Source organism: Callithrix jacchus, chromosome 2 (genome assembly GCF_049354715.1).
Source record: "Callithrix jacchus isolate 240 chromosome 2, calJac240_pri, whole genome shotgun sequence".
In the NCBI taxonomy this organism is placed as follows: Eukaryota; Metazoa; Chordata; class Mammalia; order Primates; family Cebidae; genus Callithrix; species Callithrix jacchus.
Window position 1 is genome coordinate 53,872,583 of NC_133503.1, and position 22,282 is coordinate 53,894,864.

At 46.8% G+C, this 22,282-nt stretch overlaps 1 protein-coding gene and 1 long non-coding RNA gene across 6 annotated transcripts in view; one reads left to right on the top strand and one right to left on the bottom strand.

Annotated features, from left to right (window-relative positions):
• Positions 1-819: 819 nt before the first annotated feature.
• LOC103790081 (uncharacterized) lies at positions 820-21,786 on the bottom strand. Its single transcript, XR_004738791.3, has 4 exons — positions 21,670-21,786; positions 17,786-17,888; positions 1,296-1,328; positions 820-956 (listed from the first exon to the last, which is right to left on the bottom strand). It is a non-coding gene; the product is annotated as an uncharacterized LOC103790081 (long non-coding RNA).
• LARP1 (La ribonucleoprotein 1, translational regulator) overlaps positions 21,475-22,282 on the top strand; it is a 136,991-nt gene continuing 136,183 nt past the window's right edge. For all 5 annotated transcript variants that reach the window (XM_035289298.3, XM_078363613.1, XM_078363623.1 and 2 more), the window contains exon 1: positions 21,475-21,523. The gene's annotated coding sequence lies outside the window, so the exon portion shown is untranslated. The remainder of the gene's footprint in view (positions 21,524-22,282) is intronic.

Below are 22,282 nucleotides of genomic sequence, written 5' to 3' on the forward strand. Positions count from 1 at the left end.
TGTTGACCAGGTTGGTCTCGATCTCTCGACCTTGTGATCCACCCGCCTCGGCCTCCCAAAGTGCTGGGATTACAGGCTTGAGCCACCGCGCCCGGCCTTCCTTTTTTCTTTTTTGATACAGGGTCTAGCTCTGTCACCCAGGCTGGAGTGTAGTGGCACAATCTTGGTTCATGCAGCCTCCACCTTCCAGGTCCAAGCAATTCTCCCAACACAGCCTCTCGAGTAGCTGAGATTACAGGGGCACCACTATGCCCACTATGCCTGTTTTTTTGCATTTTTTGTAGAGACAGAGTTTCACCATGTTGACTAGGCTACCAATTTTCTGTGTTAAGCCTTTTTCAAATTGCTATAAAGAAATACCTGAGGCTGGGTAATTTATTTAAAACAGAGTTTTAATTGGCTTACAATTCTGCAAGAAGTGTAATGCTTGCAACTCCTTCTGGTGAGGCCTCAGAAAGCTTCCAATCATGGTGAAAGGCAAAGGGGAGCAGGTGCATCACAGGGCAAGAGTGGGAGCATGAGAGAGAAGGGGAAGTCCCAGACTCTTTGAAACAACCAGATCTTACATGAACTAAGAGGATGGTGCTAATCCATTCATGAGGAGTCTGCCTCCACGATCCAATCACTTTCTGCCAGGCCCCACCTCCAACAATGGAAATCATATTTCAATATGAGATTTGGCAGGGACAAACATTCATACCATATCATTTGAGGAGGTGAGATTCACTATAGGCTGGTCAAGAAATAGTAGAGAAATAGTACATAAATATAGGAAAAGCTTCACATGGGAGTCACCTGGGCTGGGCTTCTAGTCTTTACAAACTCTCTGTGAGGCGAGGCCAACACCTCAGTTACTGCATCTGTGAAATGGTATGTTGAACTCTTGCTTGACAATGTTCTTGCTAGAAGTGGAAAATCTCTAGGCATCCAGGCCTCCTTTTCCTTTCTCTTCTTACCTGGAAGGCAACAAGGAGTGCTGGGGAGAACAGTCAACAGGGTAAAGGACTGAATTGGGAGCTGTGCAGCCTCATCCTGGCTCTGCCAACATCCTGGGTGACCTCAAGCAAGTCCCTCTTTCTCTCTGAGCCTTGGCTCCCAGGAATTTGAAACATGCACAGCCTGGTTGAGCTCAGAGCTGGCTTCTGCATGCTCTTAAAATCTGATGGCTGGTTGGGGAGTCAGTGTTTATTCTCAGGGCCTCATGTGCTAGGCTGAAATGCCATCCCCATACCTCCTTGTCCCTTGTCAGAGGACCAGACTCTACACTATTCACTTAACAAATCTTTATTCAGTACCTCTTATTTCCAGGGCACAGGGCAGACTGGAGCCTAGAAGAGAGAAAAAACAGATATTCTCAATTATTTATATTCCTTACCACGTAATCAGGATTCCATAAATATTCACTTGGAGCTCAGAGCTAAGCTAGGGAAAAGAAAGGAGTCAAGTGTGAACGTTTTCTTAAGAGGAGCTTGAGACATCACTGAGAGAAGGCATTTGTTCATTTACTCACTCACTCACTCACTCACTCATTCATCGACAAATACTTATCGAGCACCTACTCTGTATTGGGCCCCAGGATGTGTACAAAATAGACACAGGCCCTGTCCTCATAGAAATTTCAGCCTAGCAGAAGAAGCAGACCTTAAAGAGATAAACATACCATTACAAATATTATTACACATTATGATGCCTTACATTTTAAAAATGGTATGAGAGGCTGGGCACAGTGCCTCACACCTATAATCCTAGCACTTTGGGAGGCTGAGGCAGGTGAATCACTCGAGCCAGGAGTTTGAGAAAAGCTTGGGCAACATGATGAGACCTGTCTGTAGAAAAAAAGACAAAAATTAGCTGAGACCGGGTGTGGTGGCTCACACCTGTAATCACAGCACTTTGGGAAGCTAAGGTCGGTGGATCCCTTGAGGTCAGGGGTTCAAGACCAGCCTGGCCAACATTGTGAAACCCCATCTTTGTGGGAAAAAAAAAAAAAAGGCAAGATCTCACTCTGTTCCCAGGCTGGAGTGCAGTAGCACCATCATGACCTACTGCAGCCCTGACCTACTGGGCTCAAGCATTCCCCTCACATCAACCTCCAGAGTAGCTGGATCTACAGTTGTGTCCCATGACACCTGGCTAATTTTGTAATTTTTTATAGAGATGGGTTCTTCCTGTGTTGCCAAGGCTGGTCTCCAACCCTTAGCCTCAAGCTATCCTCCATCGGCCTCCCAAAGCTCTGGGATTACAGATGTGAGACACTGAGCCCAGTCAGAGAAATTTATTGTCTTATAATTCCGGAGTCCTAAAGTCAAAATCAGTTATCACTGGGCAAACAAAAAAAAAATTTCTTTTTTGAGAGGGAGTCTTGCTCTGTGGCCCAGGCCAGAATGCAGTGGCACAATCTTGGCTCACTGTAACCTCTGCCTCCCTGGTTCAAGTGGTTCTCCCACCTCAGCCTCCCAAGTAGCTGGGATTATAGGCACTTGCCACCATGCCCAGCTAATTTTTGCATTTTTAGTAGAGATGGGGTTTCACCATGTTGGCCAGGCTGGTCTTGAACTCCTGGCCTCAGGCAATCTGCCCAATTTAGCCTCCCAAAGTACTGGGATTATAGGTGTGAACCACCACATCCGGCCACTGGGCCAAAATTAGGGTGTTAGCAGAGCTTCCCTCTCTCCAGAGGCTCTAGGGGAGAATGGGTTCCTTGCCTCCTCAGCTTCTGGTGGCTACTATATTCCTTGCCTTGTGGTCACATCGCTGCAATCTTCAAAGCCAACACATCCTCAAATCTTTCTGCTTTGTGTTCACGTTGTCTTCTGCTCTGTGTGTGTCACATCTCCCTCTGCCTCCCACTTAGAAGGATGCATGCGACTGCATTTAGGGCCCACCCTGATAACCCAGGATAACCTCCCCATCTCAAAGTCATTCCTCACATCCACAAATGTTACCCTTTATCCAAAGAAAGGTTCCAGGAATTAGGACCTGATAACTATAGGGGCTATTTCTCAGCCTACTACAGTAGGTCACCTCAGTGTCTGTTTGGGGGAGCTTCATTTAAACTGGGGTGGTCAGAGAAGGCCTCTCCAAAAAAGAGATGCTGTCCACAAGATGAAAAGGATGAATAGGAGTTCACCTGGGGAAGAGTGTCCTAAAGAGGGAGAATGGCGTGTACAAAGCCCTAGGTAAGAAAGCGTGCCATGTGGCTAGGAGGGCCAGCAATGGGGTCAATAGAGAAAAAGGAGCTGGGACCTGAGAACCACGAAGCCAAATCAGGGATTTTCATATTTAAGAATAAGCTAAAGGCTGGGAATGGTGGCTCACGCCTGTAATACCAACACTGTGGGAGGGCGATGGGGGCTGATCACCTGAAGTCAGGCCTTTGAGACTAGCCTGGCCAATATGGCGAAACCCCTCCTTTACTAAAAAAACAAAAATTAGTGAGACATGGTGGCACATGTCTGTAATCCCAGCTACTCAGGGGGCTGAGACAGGAGAATCACTTGAACCCGGGAGACGGAAGTGGCAGTGAGCCAAGATTGTGCCACTGCACTCCAGCCTAGGTGACAGAGCAAGACTCTTGTCTCAGAAAAAAAAAGAAGAAGAAGAAGAAGTTAGAGCTAAATAATAATAAGAGGCACCAGAGTCCAACATGGTGGCTCATGCCTGTAATCCTATCCCAGCCCCTTGGAAGGCCAAGGTGAAAGGATCACTTGAGCCCAGGATGGGTGACCAGCCTGGGTGACACAGTGAGAGCCCCATCTCTACAAAAAAAAAAAAAATTATTACTTGGGTGTAATGGCACATACCTATAGTCCCAGCTACTCTGGGGAGGCTGAGGAAGAAGGACAGCTTGAGCCCAGGAGTTCAAAGCTGCACTGCAGTGAGCTGTGATCATGCCATTACACTCCAGCTAGGGTAAAAGAGCCACTGAAGACTCTCACATAAGCAGGACAACATGTTCTCACATATTTTTAAAAGATTGCTCAGGCCACTGCATGAAGGCTGCACCATGAGGAGGCAGGGAGACCAGTCAGGGGACCGTTGACGAAAATTCGGGTGAGAGAGGGTGGCAGCTTGGCCAGGGCAATGGCTGGCATTGGGAGCAGTGGTCAGAGAAGGCACAGGTCTTGGTGATAGATTGGATGGCACAGGGCTGCACCCTTGACCATGAGAATTCAAGGCTGTCTTAAAAAAGAAAATCCTAAAATCCATAATTTTTTTTTTTTTTTGAAACAGAGTTTCACTCTGGTTGCCCAGGTTGGAGTGCAATGGCGTGATCTTGGCTCACTGCAACCTCTGCCTCCCAGGTTTAAGCGATTTTCCTGCTTCAGTCTCCCAAGTAGCTGGGCTTACAGGCACATGCCACCACACCCAGCTACTTTTGTATTTTTAGTAGAGAGGGTTTCACCATGTTGGTCAGGCTTGTCTCGAACTCCTGACCTTGTGATCTGCCCACCTTGGCCTTCCAAAGTTCTGGGATTACGGGCATGAGCCACTGCACCCAACCGTTCTTGTCTCTTTCTAGGCACTCATCATAGCACCTGGCATATGTCAGGCCTTCAGTCCAAAGATGATAAATGAATGCGCCTGTGATGTAGAAATGAAGGTTTCTGGGAGTTAGGAGTTGGAGACCACACCTAAAGGCACTATGGCATGTGAGTTGGCTGACCTGAGCTCTCCCAGAGTTCCTGTATGGGGCTGGCCCCAGAGCAATGCCCCAGGAGGTGATGAGAGAGGGAGGGAAGGAGGACAAGAAAAGATAGTCTTGGCTGATGAGTAGGAGAACATTTCTGCCCCCATCACTAAGCCACAGAATCACCTCTCAGAGATTTTTCTGCTAAAGGTTCCTGACCACATGTCAGTGGAACCTAAGCAAGGGTTTCCTCTGTCCCCTGACCTTCAGTGGAACCTCAAATCTGGGTAGGTCACCCATTGGTTCTCAGGGGTACAGGATGGATGGACAGAGAGCAAAGCACTCAGCAAGTGAAGTGGGAAGAGACACAGTCTATGCAACCTCTCTGGGTGTCAGATTCCGGGATGTGTGTGATTCCAGGCAAGTTGCTTCACCTTTCTGAACCTCGGCTTCCACATCTGTGAAATGGAACAATAACAGTTTCTACTTCACAAGGCTATAGTGAGAATTAAGTGGAAAGAGACCTGTAAAGTATTTAGCACAAGGCTTAGCACATAGTACGTGCCTGATAAGTATTTATTATTAAAACCAGGCACAAGGCCAAGAGCGGTGGCTCATGCCTATAATCCCAGCACTTTGGGAGGCCGAGGCAGGCAGATCACAAGGTCAGGAGTTCGAGACCAGTCTGGCCAATGTGGTGAAACCCCGTCTCTACTAAAAAATACAAAAAATTGGCCCAGTGTGGTGACTCATGCATATAATCCCAGCTACTCAGGAGGCTGAGGCAGGAGAATTGCCTGAACCTGGGAGGTGGAGGTAGCAGTGAGCTGAGATTGTGCCACTCCTCTCCAACTGAGTGACAAAGCGAGACTCTGTCTCAAAAAATAAAAAATAAAAATAAATAAAACCAGGCACAGTTGGCCGGGTTTGGTGGCTCATGCCTGTAATCCCCGCACTTTGAGAGGGTGAGGAAAGCAGATCACCTGAAGTCAGGATTTTGAGACCAGCCTGGGCAACACAGTGAAACCCCATCTCTACTAAAATACAGAAAAAAAAAAAAAAAAAAATAGCTGGGTGTGGTGGTACGTGCCTGTAATCTCAGTTACTTGAAAGACTGAGGCAGGAGAATTGCTTGAACCCGGGAGTCAGAGGTTGCAGTGAGCGAGATTGCACGATTGTACTCCATCCTGGGTGACAGAGAGAGAGTCCATCTCAAAAAAAAAAAAAAAATAGTTGGGCATAGTGGTGCACACCTGTAGTCCTAGCTACTGGGGAGGCTGAGGTGGGAGAATCACTTAAATCCATAAAGCAGAGGTTGCAGTGAGCCGGGATTGTGCCACTGCATTCCAGCCTGGGCAACAGAGTGAGACTCCATCTCAAAAAATAAAATAGAATAAGATAAAATAAATGGCCAGGCGTGGTGGCTTATACCTGCAATCCCAGCACTTTGGGAGGCTGAGGCAGGCAGATCACCTGAGGTTGAGAGTTCGAGACCAACCTGACCAACATAGAGAAACCCCGTCTCTACTAAATATATGAAAATTGGCCAAGCATAGTGATGCATGCCTGTAATCCCAGCTACTCAGGAGGCGGAGGCAGAAGAATCACTTGAACCTGGGAGGCGGAGATTGCAGTGAGCCAAGATCACGCCATTGCACTCCAGCCTGGGCAACAGGAGCAAGACTCCATCTCAAAAATAAATACATAAATAAATAATAAAATAAGATACGATGAGATAGACTTCTCTATATCAGTTCCCAATTTCTTTTTTTCCCTGAAATTTCATTGGTCTCTGAAGTCTTGTTGTCCAATAACAACCTACCATACTTGTCCAACTCCATTATTTTATTTATTATATTATATATATATATATATATATATATATATATATTTTTTTTTTTTTTTTTTTTTTGAGGCATGGTCTTGCTTTGTCACCCAAGCTATAGTGTAGTGCCACCATGTTGGCTCACCACAACCTCTGCTTCCTGAGTTCAAGTGATTCTTGTGCCTCAGCCTCCGGAGTAGCTGGCATTACAGGCATACACCACCAAGTCTGGCTTGTTTTTTTGTATTTTCAGTAGAGATGAAGTTTCACCATGTTGGCCAGGCTGGTCTCGAACTCCTGACCTCAAGTGATCTACCCACCTCAGCCTCCCAAAGTGCTAAAATTACAGGCATGAGCCACCATGCCTGGTCTATTTATTCAATTATTATTATTTTTAAGATAGAGTCTCACTCTGTTGCCGAGGCTGGAGTGCAGTGGCGCTACCTTGTCTCACTGCAACCTCTGCCTCCTGGGTTCAAGTGACTCTCCTGCCTCAGCCTTTTGAGTAGCTGGGATTACAGGTGTGTGCCCCCATGCCCAGCTAATTTTGTATTTTCAGTAGAGATGGAGTATCACCATGTTGGCCAGGCTGGTCTTGAACTTCAGCCCTCAGGTGATCTGCCCACCTTGGCGTCCTAAAATGCTGAGATTACAGGCATCAGCCACTATGTCTAGCCTATTTATTATTTTTATCCATAGGATTCTGCCTGATAGGACCAACCACCTACTGCAGAGATGGGGAAACTGAGACCTAGGAACTTCAAGTGAGATTTCCCTGTTTTCATTCCAAAAATATAAAAAATACAAAATAATACTGCATACATCCAAATCACACTACTCAGAATTGACAACTGTTAAAAGTTTATTCTATATGGGAGGCCGAGGCGGGTGAATCACCTAAGGTCAGGAGTTCAAGACCAGCCTGGCCAACATGGTGAAGCCCTGTCTCAACTAAAAATACAAAAATTAGCTGGGCATGGTGGTGCAGGCCTGTAATTCCAGCTACCTGGGAAGCTAAGACAGGAAAATCGCTTGATCCTAGGAAATGGAGGTTGCAGTGAGCTGAGATTGTGTCACTGCACTCCAGCCTGGATAACAGAGTAAGATCCTGTCTCAAAAAAAGGAAAAGTTTATTATATCTGCTGAAACTTACGTTATATTTTTTAGTTACAAACAGAGTTGAAGCCCACTTTGCCCCCCATTCTCTGCTCCAGCTCCCCATTGATTCTCCTCCTGAAGGCCTCACACTGACTATCATACGTTAGCATATGCAATCAAAGAACAATGTGAGTACTACCGTTCAGTGCATGTAAAATTGCACACGTGGTATCAAGCTGCTCATATCATTTGCTACTTGTTTCTTTTTCTTTCAACAAGTTTTTGAGGTGTATCTTTATAAATATAAATTCTGGATCATTTCTTTTTAGTAGTTCATACTCTGTCTGGTATATCCATTCACCTTTGAGATGCATTTAGGATCTTTCCAGATGGCTTGTCCAAGGTCACACAGGAGTCAGATTGACTTTCCACTACCCCATGGCACATATGCATTGTTACTTTGTGGGCTAATACAACTCAGAATTCAGAGCTCTGCCCACGGCCACTGGTGGAATCCACCAACCATCTCCCTGGCCCCACTATCCTCTGTTCTTCTCATCTCCTGGGGTCCCATGATTCAGGGCCAGCTGGGCTTCAGGATGTGGGCAAGAGGGGTTTCAGATGCAAGAGTCTTTCCTCCAGGACAGAATGTTAAGCCACATCTGGCCTAGACTTAATTGTTCCAAGATGTGGTTAGAAGTGGTGGACTCTTGTCTGGGCATGGTGGTTCATGCCTATAATCCCAGCACTTTGGGAGGCCAAGGTGGGTGATCATGAGGTCAGGAGATGGAGACCATCCTGACCAACATGGTGAAACCCTGTTTCTACTAAAAATACAAAAATTAGCTGGGCATGACGGTGCATGCCTGTAGTCCCAGCTACTTGGGAGGCTGAGGCAGGAGAAATGCTTGAAGCCAGGAGGCAGAGGTTACAGTGAGCTAAGATCGTGCCACTGCACTCCAGCCTGGCGACCTGGAAAGAAAACTAGACTCTGTCTCAAAAAAAAAAAAATGGTGGACTCTTTTTTCTAAATCATTAGCAAAGGACAACACTTTTGGTGGTCATTAGTATTGTTCTTCAAATATTCCAGTTCTCCCCACTCTGGGTACATGGTAGGATGAACTTTTCTGTCTCTTCAGAGTTAAGTGTGGCTCTGTGATGTGCTTTGTCAAAAAAAAAAAAATCAGCTGGGTGCAGTGGCTTGTACCTGTAGTCCCAGCTACTCAGGAAGCTGAGGTGGGAGGATAGCTTGAGCCCAGGAGTTCTGGGCTGTAGTTCGCTATGCCGATCAGGTGTCTGCACTAAGTTCGGCATCAATATGGTGACCTCCCGGGAGTGGGGGACCACCAGGTTGCCTAAGGAGAGGTGAACCAGCCCAGATCAGAAATGGAGCAGGTCAAAACTTCCATGCTGATCAGTAGTGGGATCATGCCTGTGAATAGCCACTGCACTCCAGCCTGGGCTACATAGCAAGACCAGGTCTCTAAAATAAATAAATAAATGAAAAAAAAAAATCGGAGGAAATAACATGTGTGACTTCCAGGTGGATGCTCTAAGAGCAACATGCAGTTTACTACATTCTCTCTTGGCTCCAGGAATGACAACTGGCAATGTTCAACTTAGTGGCTGCTCTATCAACTTGGGACCTGGAGTAAAGACAGCACAAAACAGAGCCCATGACAGTACCACAATGCATGGTTTTTTCGTTTTGTTTTGTTTTGAGACAGAGTTTTGCTCTTGTTGCCCAGGCTGCAGTGCAATGGCACCATCTTGGCTCACTGCAACCTCCACCTCCCAGGTTCAAGGGATTCTCCTACCTTAGCCTCCCGAATAGCTGGGATTATAAGTGTGGGCCACCATGCCTGGCTACTTTTGTATTTTTTTTTTTTTTTTTTAGATGGAGTTTCGTTCTTGTTACCCAGTCTGGAGTGCAATGGTGCGATCTCAGCTCGCCGCAACCTCCGCCTCCTGGGTTCAGGCAATTCTCCTGCCTCAGCCTCCTGTGTAGCTGGGATTACAGGCACTCGCCACCATGCCCAGCTAATTTTTTGTATTTTTAGTAGAGACGGGGTTTCACCATGTTGACCAGGATGGTCTCGAACTCCTCACCTCAGACGATCCACCCGCCTCAGCCTCCCAAAGTGTTGGGATTACAGGCATGAGCCACCGCACCTGGCCATGTTTTAAGCCACTCTCTTGGGGGTTGTTACTGCAGCACAACCCAGTCCATCCCGACTGATACAGGGTCACATCTGGTGAGTCAAAACTGCCATGAACCTGGTGAAAAACTGACCAATGCCCATCGCTTTGTTAAGCCTGAGTTTGGAGACCCCAATCCCACTTCCCTGCTCTCTCAGGTAAACCTGCTGCAGAAGAAAGAAATATATTCCTTGGCCCAACTGGAATGAAAAACTTCAGGATTGAGAAGGCAGTAGATTCTTAGTTCTTAAAAGGCATTCTATGTTAGACAAGTTAGAGGCTGAGTAAGTCATTTCCCAGCTGAATGTCCTCGGGCTGGTGGAGGATTAAATGAAGTACATACATCAAGTGCCTAGCATAACCTTCTGTGCACTGTGAGCTCTAGATGCAAAGATGCTCACTGAAACCTTGTTGTCAATTAGAAACCAAGAATCCAACAATAGAGGAACAGTTAACCAATTTTGGTACGTCCATGTACTGTTGCATAGCTAAAACGGGAGGGCAGAAAGGAGGATGGTAGAGGACAATGTAATATGTAGGTCGTGATAGACCATTGTTAAGTGAAAGAGCAAGTTATCTAACAGGTTAGCTTTGGAAACAGACCTGGAATTGAGTCCCAGCTCTCCTAGCTCTGTGTTTTGGGCAAGGCTCTTAACTGCTCCAAACTTCAGAGACTGGCAAAAACAGAAGCTCAATAAATGTGAGCTATTACTTTATTGTTGTCATTATTAATAATAAATCTATGGGTCAATGTTGGCTGAGCACCTGACTTCCATTATCATAGCTCTGCCGTCCTGTAATCCATCTCTACCATCACCTTGTGAAGTTGATATTAATGCATTTTACACACAAGAATACATACTGATGTTCAGAATGGTTAAGCCAGATGCCCAAAGTCCCCAAGTCACCAATAGGAGACTTAAGGTTTGAATCCAGTTTTGTCTGATTGCAAAATTCACTCTCTTAACCATTGTGCCCTGCTGGTACCTGGCACAGGTAATAAACTTTCATTGTCATAGGATTGTAGGGCCTTGTTTCTGATGGAGTCATCCTGGGTCACTTGTCTTTTTTCTTTTTTTTTTTTGAGACAGAATATCACTCTGTCTCCCAGGCTGGATGCAACCTCCACCTCCTGGGTTCAAGCAATTCTCCTGCCTCGGCCTCCTGAGTAGCTGGTATTACAGGTATGCACCACCATGCCTAGTTAATTTTTGTTTGTTTTCTTTTATTATTTTGAGACAGAATCATGCTCTGTCACCCAGACTAGAGTGCAGTGGCATGATCTCAGCTCCCTGCAACCTCTGCCTCCCAGGTTCAAGCGATTTTCCTGTCTCAGCCTCCTGAGTAGCTGGGACTACAAGGGCACACCACCTCACTAGCTAATTTTTGTATTTGTTTGTAGAGATGGGGTTTCACCATGTTGCCAAGGCTGGTCTCAAAGTCCTGAGCTCAGGTAATCTACCTGCCTTCACCTCCTAAAGTGTTAGGATTACAGGCATGAACCACCATGCCCAGCCCATCCTGGGTTATATGACACGTAAAGTCATGCCTCCAAGGGAACACCACAGACAGGTCCAGGTAAATAAAATTGTTTGGTGAGCAGCTCTCAACTTTGGGTGCTTGCAGCCCACTTACTTTTATGATAGTAAACAAGGCAGGAATGATGAGCCCTGTGATGGCCAGCCTCCAAGATGGCCTCATGATCTTCACCTCCTGGTATTCACATACTCTCCCACAATGAGCAGGGCTGACCTATGTAACCAACAGGATATTTGGGAACAGTGGTGTATAACTTCTGAAGCTAGGCATAAAAGACAATATGGCCTCCACCTTGTCCTGTCTTGCTCTGGAGGAAGCTCACCCCATGATGTAAGGACATTCAAGAAACCCAACAGAAAAGTCCAGATGGTGAAGAACTGAGGCATGCTACCAATAGTCCTGTTGGTGCACCACCTTGGAAGCAGATCCTCCAGCCCCAGTCGAGTCTTCAAATGACTGCAGACCTGGCTGACATCTTGGTTACAACTTCATGAGTGACCCTGTGCCAGTAGCACTGAGCTAAATCACTTCTGAAATCCAGATCCACTGAAACTGTGAGGTAATACATATGCATTGTTTTAAGCCACTAAGCTTCAGGGTAATTTGCTACACAGCAATAGATAACAAACACAACCGCATTATCACAGTATAAGGAAAAATACTGCCTTGAATATCTTTTAAAAAGAAATGAATTATCAGGCCGGGCACAGTGGCTCAAGCCTGTAATCCCAGCACTTTGGGAGGCCAAGGTGAGCGGATCACGAGGTCAAGAGATTGAGACCATCCTGGTCAACATGGTGAAACCCCGTCTCTACTAAAGATACAAAAAATTAGCTGGGCATGGTGGCGTGTGCCTGTAATCCCAGCTACTCAGGAGGCTGAGGCAGGAGAATTGCCTGAACCCAGGAGGCAGAGGTTGTGGTGAGCTGAGATCGCACCATTGCACTCCAGCCTGGGTAACAAGAGCGAAACTCTGTCTCAAAAAAAAAAAAAATGAAATGAATTATCACATGGTCTACTTTGTCCCCTTTGGCACATGGGTTGCACAAACCATTCTCCCACATGTACTCACCTGGACAAGTTCTCACAGGTCCTGATAAACACACCGCATTTCTCCTGCATCAGTTCCACGATAGACCTCCCATCTAACCTCCAACTTGTAGCAAGTGAATGCCTTTTTGTTCCTTTCTGACAGTCCAATTCAATCAAAAAGCACTAGAACAATATATACCCTGGATTGTAGCAAAAATAAATTTTATGCACTAGTGAAAACTTGGCAAGGCCAGAGGTGATAGTGCACACCAGTAATCCCAGCACTTTCAGAGGCTGAGGCAGGCAGATTGCCTGAGCCTAGAAGTTCAAGACCAGCCTGGGCAACATGGTGAAACTTCATCTCTACAAAAATACAAAAATTAGCTGGGCATGGTGACACATGCCCTGTAGTCCCAGCTACTCAGGAGGCTGAGGTGGGAGATGGCCTGAGCCCAGGAGGGCAAGGCTGCAGTGAGCTGAGATTGTGCCACTATACTCCAACTTGGGTAACAGAGTGAGATCCTGTCACAAAAAAAAAAAAAAAAAAAGACCAGGCATGGCAGCTCATGCCTGTAATCCCAGCACTTTGGGAGGCTGAGGTGGGTGGATCACTTGAAATCAGGAGTTCGAGACCAGCCTGGTCAACATGTTGAAATCTTGTCTCTACTAAAAATTTAAAAAGTTAGCTAGGCATGGTGGCACGCGCCTGTAATCTCAGCTACTAGGTAGGCTGAGACAGGAGAATCACTTGAACCTGGGAAGCGGAGGTTGCAGTGGGCCAAGATCAAGCCACTGCACACCAGCCTGGGTGATAGAGTAAGACTGTCTCAAAAAAAAGAACAAAAAAACTTGATGATACCTTTTGGAGGTCATCCATGAGACTACACACAGCCTGCCGTGCTAAGTGGTTTCATCAATAGCTGAAAAGCAAAGCACTTCACTTTCTTTGAGCCCAAACCCCTCCTTCTGCTCTAGTTGGGGGTGTGGGGGTTCTGTCCCCTCAACACCATCTTCTTAAAGGTCTCTCAAATCTATCCAGGACAACCAGCTGGAGAGAAGCTCCTTCTTCCTATGGTGAAATCTGCTTTCAGTGGAGAGGAGCAGGTAGTGAGTCTTCACAGTGGCAGTACTTCAGTTCAGATCCAGAGCTGCTGCTTCTTGGCTCTGTCATCCTGGGTAAGTTACTTAACACCATTGTACCTGAGCTTCCTCTTCCTAGCTATGGGGCTAATAATAGCACTTTCCTCATAGAGTTGTTGAAGGGATCAAATGAGAAAAGGATCAATAGTCCAGAGTTTAGCACATTGCCTGGCAATTAGTAAGAGCTCATTTTCCTTTTATGGTTAATCAGAAATAATAGCAATAGCCTGGTGTGGTGGCTCATGCCTGTAATCCCAGAACTTTGGGAAGTCAAGGCAGGAGGATCACTTGAGCCCAGGAGTTCAAAATCAGCCTGAGCAATATAGCAAGACCTCATCTCTACCAAAAAAAAAAAAAAAAAAAATTGGCCAGGCACATTGGCTCACGCCTGTAATCCCAGCACTTTGAGAGGCTGAAGCAGTTATATCACCTGAGGTCAGGAGTCTGAGACCAACCTGACCAACGTGGAGAAACCCCATCTCTACTAAAAATACAGAAAATTAGCCAGGCATGGTGGCACATGCTTAATCCCAGCTACTTTGGAGGCTGAGGCTGGAGAATCGCTTGAACCTGGGAAGTGGGGGCTGTGGTGAGCCAAGATCGTGTCACTACACTCCAGCCTGGGACACAAGAGCAAAACTCCATCTCAAAAAAAAAAAAAAAATCAGCTGGGCTTGGTGGCACTTGCCAGTAGTCCCAGCTACTTGGGAGGCTGAGGTGGGAGGATTCCTTGAGCCCAGGAAGTTGAGGCTGCAGTGATTACTGATTGCACCATTACACTCCAGCCTGAGTGACAGAGCAAGACCCAGTCTCAAAAAAAAAAAAAAGAAGAAGAATAGCAATAATAACAGTTACTAGCCTGGGTGTGATGGCTCACACCTGTAATCTCAGCAGTTTGGGAGGTCCAGGTGAACAGATCACCTGAGATCAGGAGTTTGAGACCAGCCTGGCCAACATGGTGAAATCCTGTCTACTAAAAAAACAAGCAAACAAAAATTAGGCAGGTATGTTGGCACATGCCTATAATCGCAGCTACTTGGGAGGCTGAGGCAGGACAATCACTTGAACTCAGGAGGTGGAGGTTGCAGTGAGCTGAGATCACACCACTGCACTCCAGTCTGGGCAACAGAGTGAGACTGTCTCAAATAATAATAATAATAATGATAGCTACTATTTAGTAAGGGCTTCCCACATGGCTAGCATCCTTTACATGTACTATCTCAATTAATCTTGTGAGATAGGGCCTTTTAATTTTCCTCATTTTAGAAATGAGGAAGTCGAGCCACAGAGAGATGAAGTGCTTTGCCCAAGATTACACAGACTCAGGTAATCAGGTATAGGAACCCTCACGCTTAACCACTTTGCTGCAGCATCCCAAGAGGAATGGAGTGAAGGGCCCTGCAAACACTAGGAACACTTCGGGGATTGAGGAGATTAAGGAGAAGGGGCAGAGGCAAGGTCATGCAGTAAAGGAACAGTCTAGAGGAAAAGAGACTTTCCCAAGTGGCAGACACAGTGGTGGCATGGAGTCCTCTGTGAGTACCACCATCTGTCTGTCTTGCCTGTAGTGGGATAGTGGGGCCTCTTGTGTGCATAGCTGAGCCACCACACTCTCTTTATTTTATTTTATTTTATTTTTTTAAAAGAAGAAAAGAAAGAGAAAAAAAGGAGTGAAGGAGAGGAAGAAAGAGGAAGAAAAAGAGGGAGAGAGAATGGGAATATTGCTTTATTCTAAAAATGGGTATTAATAATGCCCAAACAACATTTTGTGTTTTTAAAGTGGGGAATGTATATTTTGTGTATTTAAAGTGGAGAGCTCTATAAATATTTATTAAGTTTACTTGTTCTGGATCTGAGTTCAAGTCCTGGTTGTCCTCATCAATTTTCTGTCTCCTTGAGTCTAAATCTCTTTATGAGTCTTATGTATCTGGGTGTTAGGATCATTAGCTCTTATCATTGCATTGATCCTTTTACCACTATATCTTTGTTGCTTTGAAATCTATTTTATCAGATGCAAGAATTGTAACTCCTGCTTTTCATTTGTTTATTTATTTTTGCTCTCCATTTGGTTGGTAAGTCTTTCTCCACCCCTTTGTTTTGAGTCTTTGTGTATCTTTGGATGTGAGATGGGTCTGGATGCAGCATACCGTTTGGTTTTGGCTGTATCTTTTGATTGGGGGATTTAGTCGACTTAAATTTAGGGTTACTGCCATTTGATGTTAACTGGCTATTTTATCCATTCGTTTATATAAATTCTTCTTTATGTTGATGCTCTTTACTTTCTGGTATATTTTTAGAAAGGCTAATACTGGTTGTTCTTTTCTATGTATAATGCTTCTTTCAGAAGCTCTTGCAAAGCCGGCCTGGTGGTAATAAAATCTCTGAGTACTTGCCTGTCCATAAAAGATTTTATTTTTCCTTCAATTGTGAAGCTTAGTTTGGCAGGATATGAAATTCTGGGCTGAAAGTTCTGTTCTTTAAGGATGTTGAATATTGGCCCCCACTCTCTTCTGGCTTGTAGGGTTTCTGCTGAGAGATCTGCTGTAAGTCTGATAGGCTTCCCTTTGTGGGTAACCTGACCTTTCTCTCTAGCTGCCCTTAGTATTTTCTCCTTCATTTCAACCCTGGTGAATCTGACGACTATGTGCCTTGGGGTTGCTCTTCTTGAAGAATATCTTTGTGGTGTTCTCTGTATTACCTGGGGTTGAATATTGACCTGCTTTGCTAGTTTGGGAAAGTTTTCCTGAATAATATCCTGAAGAGTATTTTCCGGCTTGGATTCATTCTCTCCGTCACATTCAGGTACACCTATCAAACGTAAATTAGGTCTTTTCACGTAGTCCCATATTTCTTGGAGACTTTGCTCATTTCTTTTTATCCTTTTTTCTCTATTCTTGTCTTCTTGTTTTATTTCATTAAGTTGGTCTTCCACCTCTGATATCCTTTCTTCTGCTTGATCAATTCGACTATTGAAATTTGTGCATATTTCACTAAGTTCTCGTGTTGTGTTTTTCAACTCAGTTAGTTCATTTATATTCCTCTCTATATTGTCTATTCTTGTTAGCATTTCGTCAAACCTTTTTTCAAAGTCCTTAGTTTCTTTACATTGGGTTAGAACAGTTTTTTTAACCAGCACACTCTCTAGCACCAGCTCCCCGGGACTCTGAGCTGCTACAGTGGCAGAGTCCCACAGCAGCATGGACGCCCTGGTGAGACCTGGGTTTAGACATGCCAAGAAGCCTGCTGACAGCTCTGCCTTGACATTTCTGAACACCTGCTATGCCCGCAACACAGCACTGGCTCATTATTTATTTATTTTTGAGACGGAGTTTCGCTCTTGTTACCCAGGCTGGAGTGCAATGGCGCCATCTCGGCTCACCGCAACCTCCGCCTCCTGGGTTCAGGCAATTCTTCTGCCTCAGCCTCCTGAGTAGCTGGAATTACAGGCACGCGCCACCATGTCCAGCTAATTTTTTGTATTTCTAGTAGAGACGGGGTTTCACCATGTTGACCAGGATGGTCTCGATCTCTTGACCTTGTGATCCACCTGCCTCAGCCTCCCAAAGTGCTGGGATTACAGGCTTGAGCCACCGTGCCCGGCCAGCACTGGCTTATTAAAATCAGGGTCTGAGCTGGGTGCAGTGGCTCACGCCTGTAATCCCAGCACTTTGGGAGGCTGAGGTGGGCGGATCACGAGGTCAGGAGTTCGACACCAGTTTGACCAACATAATGAAACCCCATCTCAACTAAAAATACAAAAAATTAGCTGGGTGTGGTGGTGTGCACCTGTTATCCCAGTTACTTGGGAGGCTGAGGCAGGAGAATCGCGTGAACCCAGGAGGCAAAGGTTGCAGTGAGCGGAGATTGCACCATTGCACTCCAGCCTGGGTGACAGTGCAAGACTCTGTCTTAAAAAAAAAAAAAAAATCAGGGTCTGCCAGAGGGGAAAGCCAGGCCATTTCATTTGCAAAGATGCAACAGGGTAAGATGGCTGCACACAGTGGCTCACATCTGTAATCCCTTTGCACTTTGGAAGGTGGAGGAGGGTGGATAGATTGAGCCCAGGAGTTTAAGACCAGCCTGGGCAACATGGTGAAACCCCTCTCTACCAAAAGTACAAAAGTTAGCTGAAAATGGTGGACTGCACCTAGTCCCAGCTACTCAGGAGGCTGAGGTGGGAGGATCCCTTGAGCCTGGAAAGTCAAGTCTGCAGTGAGCCATGATCATGCCACTGCACTCCAGCCTGGGCAATGGAGTAAGGTATAGCAGCATAAAATGGGACCCATTTTGGCACAACGCCATACTCTAGTATTCTTACTCACCAGGGAAACAAACTCATAGAACCAGCAGTGTCCACAGCTCTGGACCAAGGAGGGTCAGCAGGTTTGGAGCACTCCTTCTCTAGGCGCTGACTCCAGGGAACTCCTGTGATTCAAATAATAAGAGCTATAGAGGTGTCTGCTGGGTTCTGTGTGTTCTGTGCCTGGAAGTCAGAGAGGCTGAGTTCCTGGGAAAGGTGGCCTGGCTGGTAGGCCTTCTGTTGACTATGGCAAAGACAAGGAGCTACTGCATGAACATGAAGATTACTGTGAAAGAAGAGGGACAGGCTGGGTACAGTGGCTCACGCCTGCAATCCCAACACTTTGGGAGGCCAAGGCAGGCGAATCACGAGGTCAGAAGTTTGAGACCAGCCTGGCCAACATGGTGAAACCCTTTTTCTACTAAAAATACAAAAAATTAGCTTGGCATGGTGGTGCATGTCTGTAATCCCAGCTACTCAGGAGGCTGAGGCAGGAAAATGGCTGGAATCCAGGAGGCAGAGTTTGCAGTGATCCGAGATCACACCATTGCACTCCAGCCTGGGTGACAGAGTGAGACTCTGCCTCAAAACATAAAAATTAAATAAATAAATAAATAAATAAATAAAAGGAAGAAGAGGGACAGCTGAAACCACTGGACAGGGTGGAGTTGGTGCAACCCCTCAGAAAATGTATATGCAGGGAGGCAGGACGCTGTAGTGCCGTGGCTCTCAATCTAGGCTGATTTTGTCCCCAGTAGACTTCTGGAAATGTTTAGAGACATTTTGGGTATCATAGCTAGAGAGTGCTACTGGCATCTACTGGGTGGACATAGGGATGCTGCTAGTCATGCTACAGTGCACAGGACAGCCACCACAACGCTGAATTATCTGGCCCAAAATGTCAAAAGTGGTTGAGAGGGCATGGAGCCTCGGAATCCCAGGACCCCCTAACCAGCTGCATCACCAGGTGCTTAACCTCCTGCTCCCCCTCTGTAAAACTGGCATACCAAGTTTCTGCCTCACAGAGCTGACCTATTGCCTGTTAAGTGCTTTCTGCATGCTGGCTCATAGTAGTGTTCCATCATTGTTGCTATGTTCATTACCAAGGACATGCACTCTACAGAAGGGCACTGACCTGGTAGACCCTGAGGAGGGCCATGAGAGAAACTGATCCAATGCTAGAGAGTGGGGAAGATGCCAGAGGAGGCTGTGATTACCAGTTCTGGCATTCGGCGCCTTCCCTGGTCTTGCTTCAGCCCACTTTGATTGCCTGGCCTCCTGATGCTCTGGGTGGTCTGTTCAGTGGGCCAGCACACATTTGGCTTCTTCCTATGTCCACTGTCTCCACCCCACAAGAATCTACTCCTCCAAGGAGCTGCCTTGACCAGTCCAACCCTTAAGAATCACCATGGCCCTTATCACAAATGGATTAGTAGGGTGGCTACAGAGATACAAGACTCAGTCATATCCACAAAGACTGAAAAACAGACATACGTTCTCATTTATACACACAGACTCACACATGCAACCTCAAGATGCTCTGTAGCCCTGGTCACAGACTGATCACAAATGTATTACAATACGCATGCACACACATAAACACACAAGCATAACATGATCTCAGACAGGAGTTCTGGATACACATACGCATTTATACAATACCGGCACACACAAAAATCCCACACACATGCAAGGGTATGCTGTCACATTCACAAACCCACAAATTCACATAAATGCGTATATTTAAATACAAACTCAGGAAAGCCCATAGGTCTCATACACACACTTAACACCTAGGCATATAAAGATACACACCTGTCCATATACACAGAAATGTATTCTTGGCACACAACCTCATATTAATGTGCTTACATACATAAGGCATACATATACATACATTATTCAATGACACACACATACACTCCTATATATTCATCCAAACGCCTATATGTAACAGACATACAAAAAGACATTTTTGTTTTTTGGATTTTTTTTTTTTTGAGATGGAGTTTCAATCTTGTCGCCCAGGCTGGAGTGCAATGATGCAATCTCAGCTCACTGCAACCTCCACCTCCTGTGTTCAGGTGATCCTCCTGTCTCAGCCTCCCAAGTAGCTGGGATTACAGGCACCCACCATCATGCCCAGCTAGTTTTTGTATTTTTTTAGTAGAGACGGGGTTTCATCATGTTGACCAGGCTGGTCTTGAACTCCTGACCTCAGGTGAGATTGATCTGCCTCAGCCTCCCAAAGTGCTGGGATTACAGGCATAAAGCCACCACACCTGCCCCACAAAAAGGTATTTTTGAAAACTCCATTCCTCCGCTTATATACACATAGACATACTCCCATAGTATATTTTATTCATTCATCATTTGTATTACAAAGCATTGCTTTGGAAACTTTCTTGGAGTGCCTTCCAAATTCAACTTTGTGTTACAGCTACTGGTGTAGACTAGCAAAAATGCATCGAGTAGGCTCATTTCTCCCTTTAAATTTCCACCTGTGGATATGCTGTGAGGATTTGGCCTCTCCCCTGCAAGCTCCCACCTCTGTCTCTTTTTATTTTTTATTTTTTTATTTTTTAGAGACGGGGGTCTCGCTATGTTGCCCAGGCTGGAGTGCAGTGGCTATTCACAGGCGCGATCCCACTACACGGGAGTTTCGACCTGCCCCATTTCCAGTCTGGGCCAGTTCACCCCTCCTTAGGCAACCTGGTGGTCCTCCGCTCCCGGGAAGTCACCATATTGATACCCAACTTAGTGCTGACACCCGATCGGCATAGCGCACTGCAGTCCAGAACTGCTGGGCTCAAGCAATCCTCCTACCTCAGCCTCCTGAGCAGCTGGGACTACAGGTACGTGTCACTGCACCCGGATCTTTTGATTAATTAATTAATTTATTTATTTTGAGACAAGAGTCTCTCTCCGTTGCCCAGGCTGGAGTGCAGTGGCGCGATCTTGATTCACTGCAGCCTCCACCTCCCGGTTTCAAGTGATTCTCGTGCTTCAGCCTCCCGAGTAGCTGGGACTACAGGCGCGCGCCACTACACCCGGATAATTTTTGTATTTTTAGTAGAGACCAGGTTTTCTCACGTTGGCCGGGCTGGTCTTGAACTCTTGACCGCAGGTGATCCGCCAGCCTCGGCCTCCCAAAGCGCTGGGATTACAGGCTTGAGCCACCGCGCACCCCGCCTCTCTGTCCGTTTTTTTACTACCTAGTCCCCCAGGCCTCCGCTGGAAGGCGCTCACTAAAGGTTCAGAGTCCGAAGCCGCATTCCGGGGCGTCCTCCCCCGCCCCTCCCATCCCACAGAGGCAGGGGTGGGTCCGTGGGTGTGGCAATGAACCACGTGTACCCACGGGACTCTCGAAGTGGGGGAGGGGAAAAGGGAGGGGACAGCACGCCACCCTCCTTTCTCCGCCCCAGCCCTACCCTCTCTGCTGTTCCCCCACCGGCCTCCCACGGCCCAGCCCAACCTCCGCGGGCAGCGGGAGAAGGCGGGAGCTGGGGCTTGAGCTGCCCCCTCCCCCATCCGCCTCTCTTCTCCCCACCCCCTTTCCTCTTTCTTCTCCCCAATCCCACTTCTCGCTCCTTTTCCTCTTTCTTTCTCCCCTCCTCCCTCCACTCCACCCGCCTCCTTTTACCCCGCCCTGCCCGTCTCCGTCCTCCCCCTCGCCCTCTTCGCCTCCCTCCAGCTTCGCAGCCAGAGGCTGAGTCATCGCTGCGGCGCTGCCGGCCGTGCAGGGAGAGCTGGCGAGCAGGTAGGGAGGGTGTGAAGCAAGCGACGCCGTGCGACCCGGCACCACCGTCAGGGCCCTTTCCCGGAGAGGCCTGGGGAGGGGGCACGGAAGGGGGTCAGGGCCGAGGTGGGGACGGGCGACAGGCCCTGGAAAGGCACGGATCTTACCTCTCAACCCCCATCCTACAGCTGTCGCTTTGCAGCATTCGGGAAGAGCCGCACAGGCAAACTAATACATAACATTAGGGTGGCATCCGGGCCAGGCATCGCAAACTGGCGGCCCACGGACAGATCTGGCCTGCGCCTGATCTTTATTTGGTTCACACGGTGTTGTGTTTGTTCTTAAGTTTTAACTATTCGTAGTTGCCAGTACTTAAACATCACTCATTTCTTGGAGGAAAATCAGATTCCCAACTTAAAAAATTAGAATATAGGGCAACGCATTACCCATAACACTAGCCTATTTCTGAGTGGGGATACCTTTTTGTAGTCAGGGCATTGCACCTTCTAGTTTGCCACAGTCTGCACCAGTCCCTACTGTTTCACCTAGGCCACTGAGTTTCCTTTATGTTCCCTGCCAGGCCTCATATACAGTGATTCCTAGTCTAGTCCACCCCATTCATATTTTACATGGGTATGGGGAAGTGAGGGTAGGCCATTTCCCAAAGTCACATGTGGCCTTAAAGCTGAAGGGGAACCCTGCATTTCCTCACCCACTAATCTTTTCTGCCAAACCATTCTGCGTCCTTTGGTATGCAGGCTAAGATAGGGAATTCTTTTG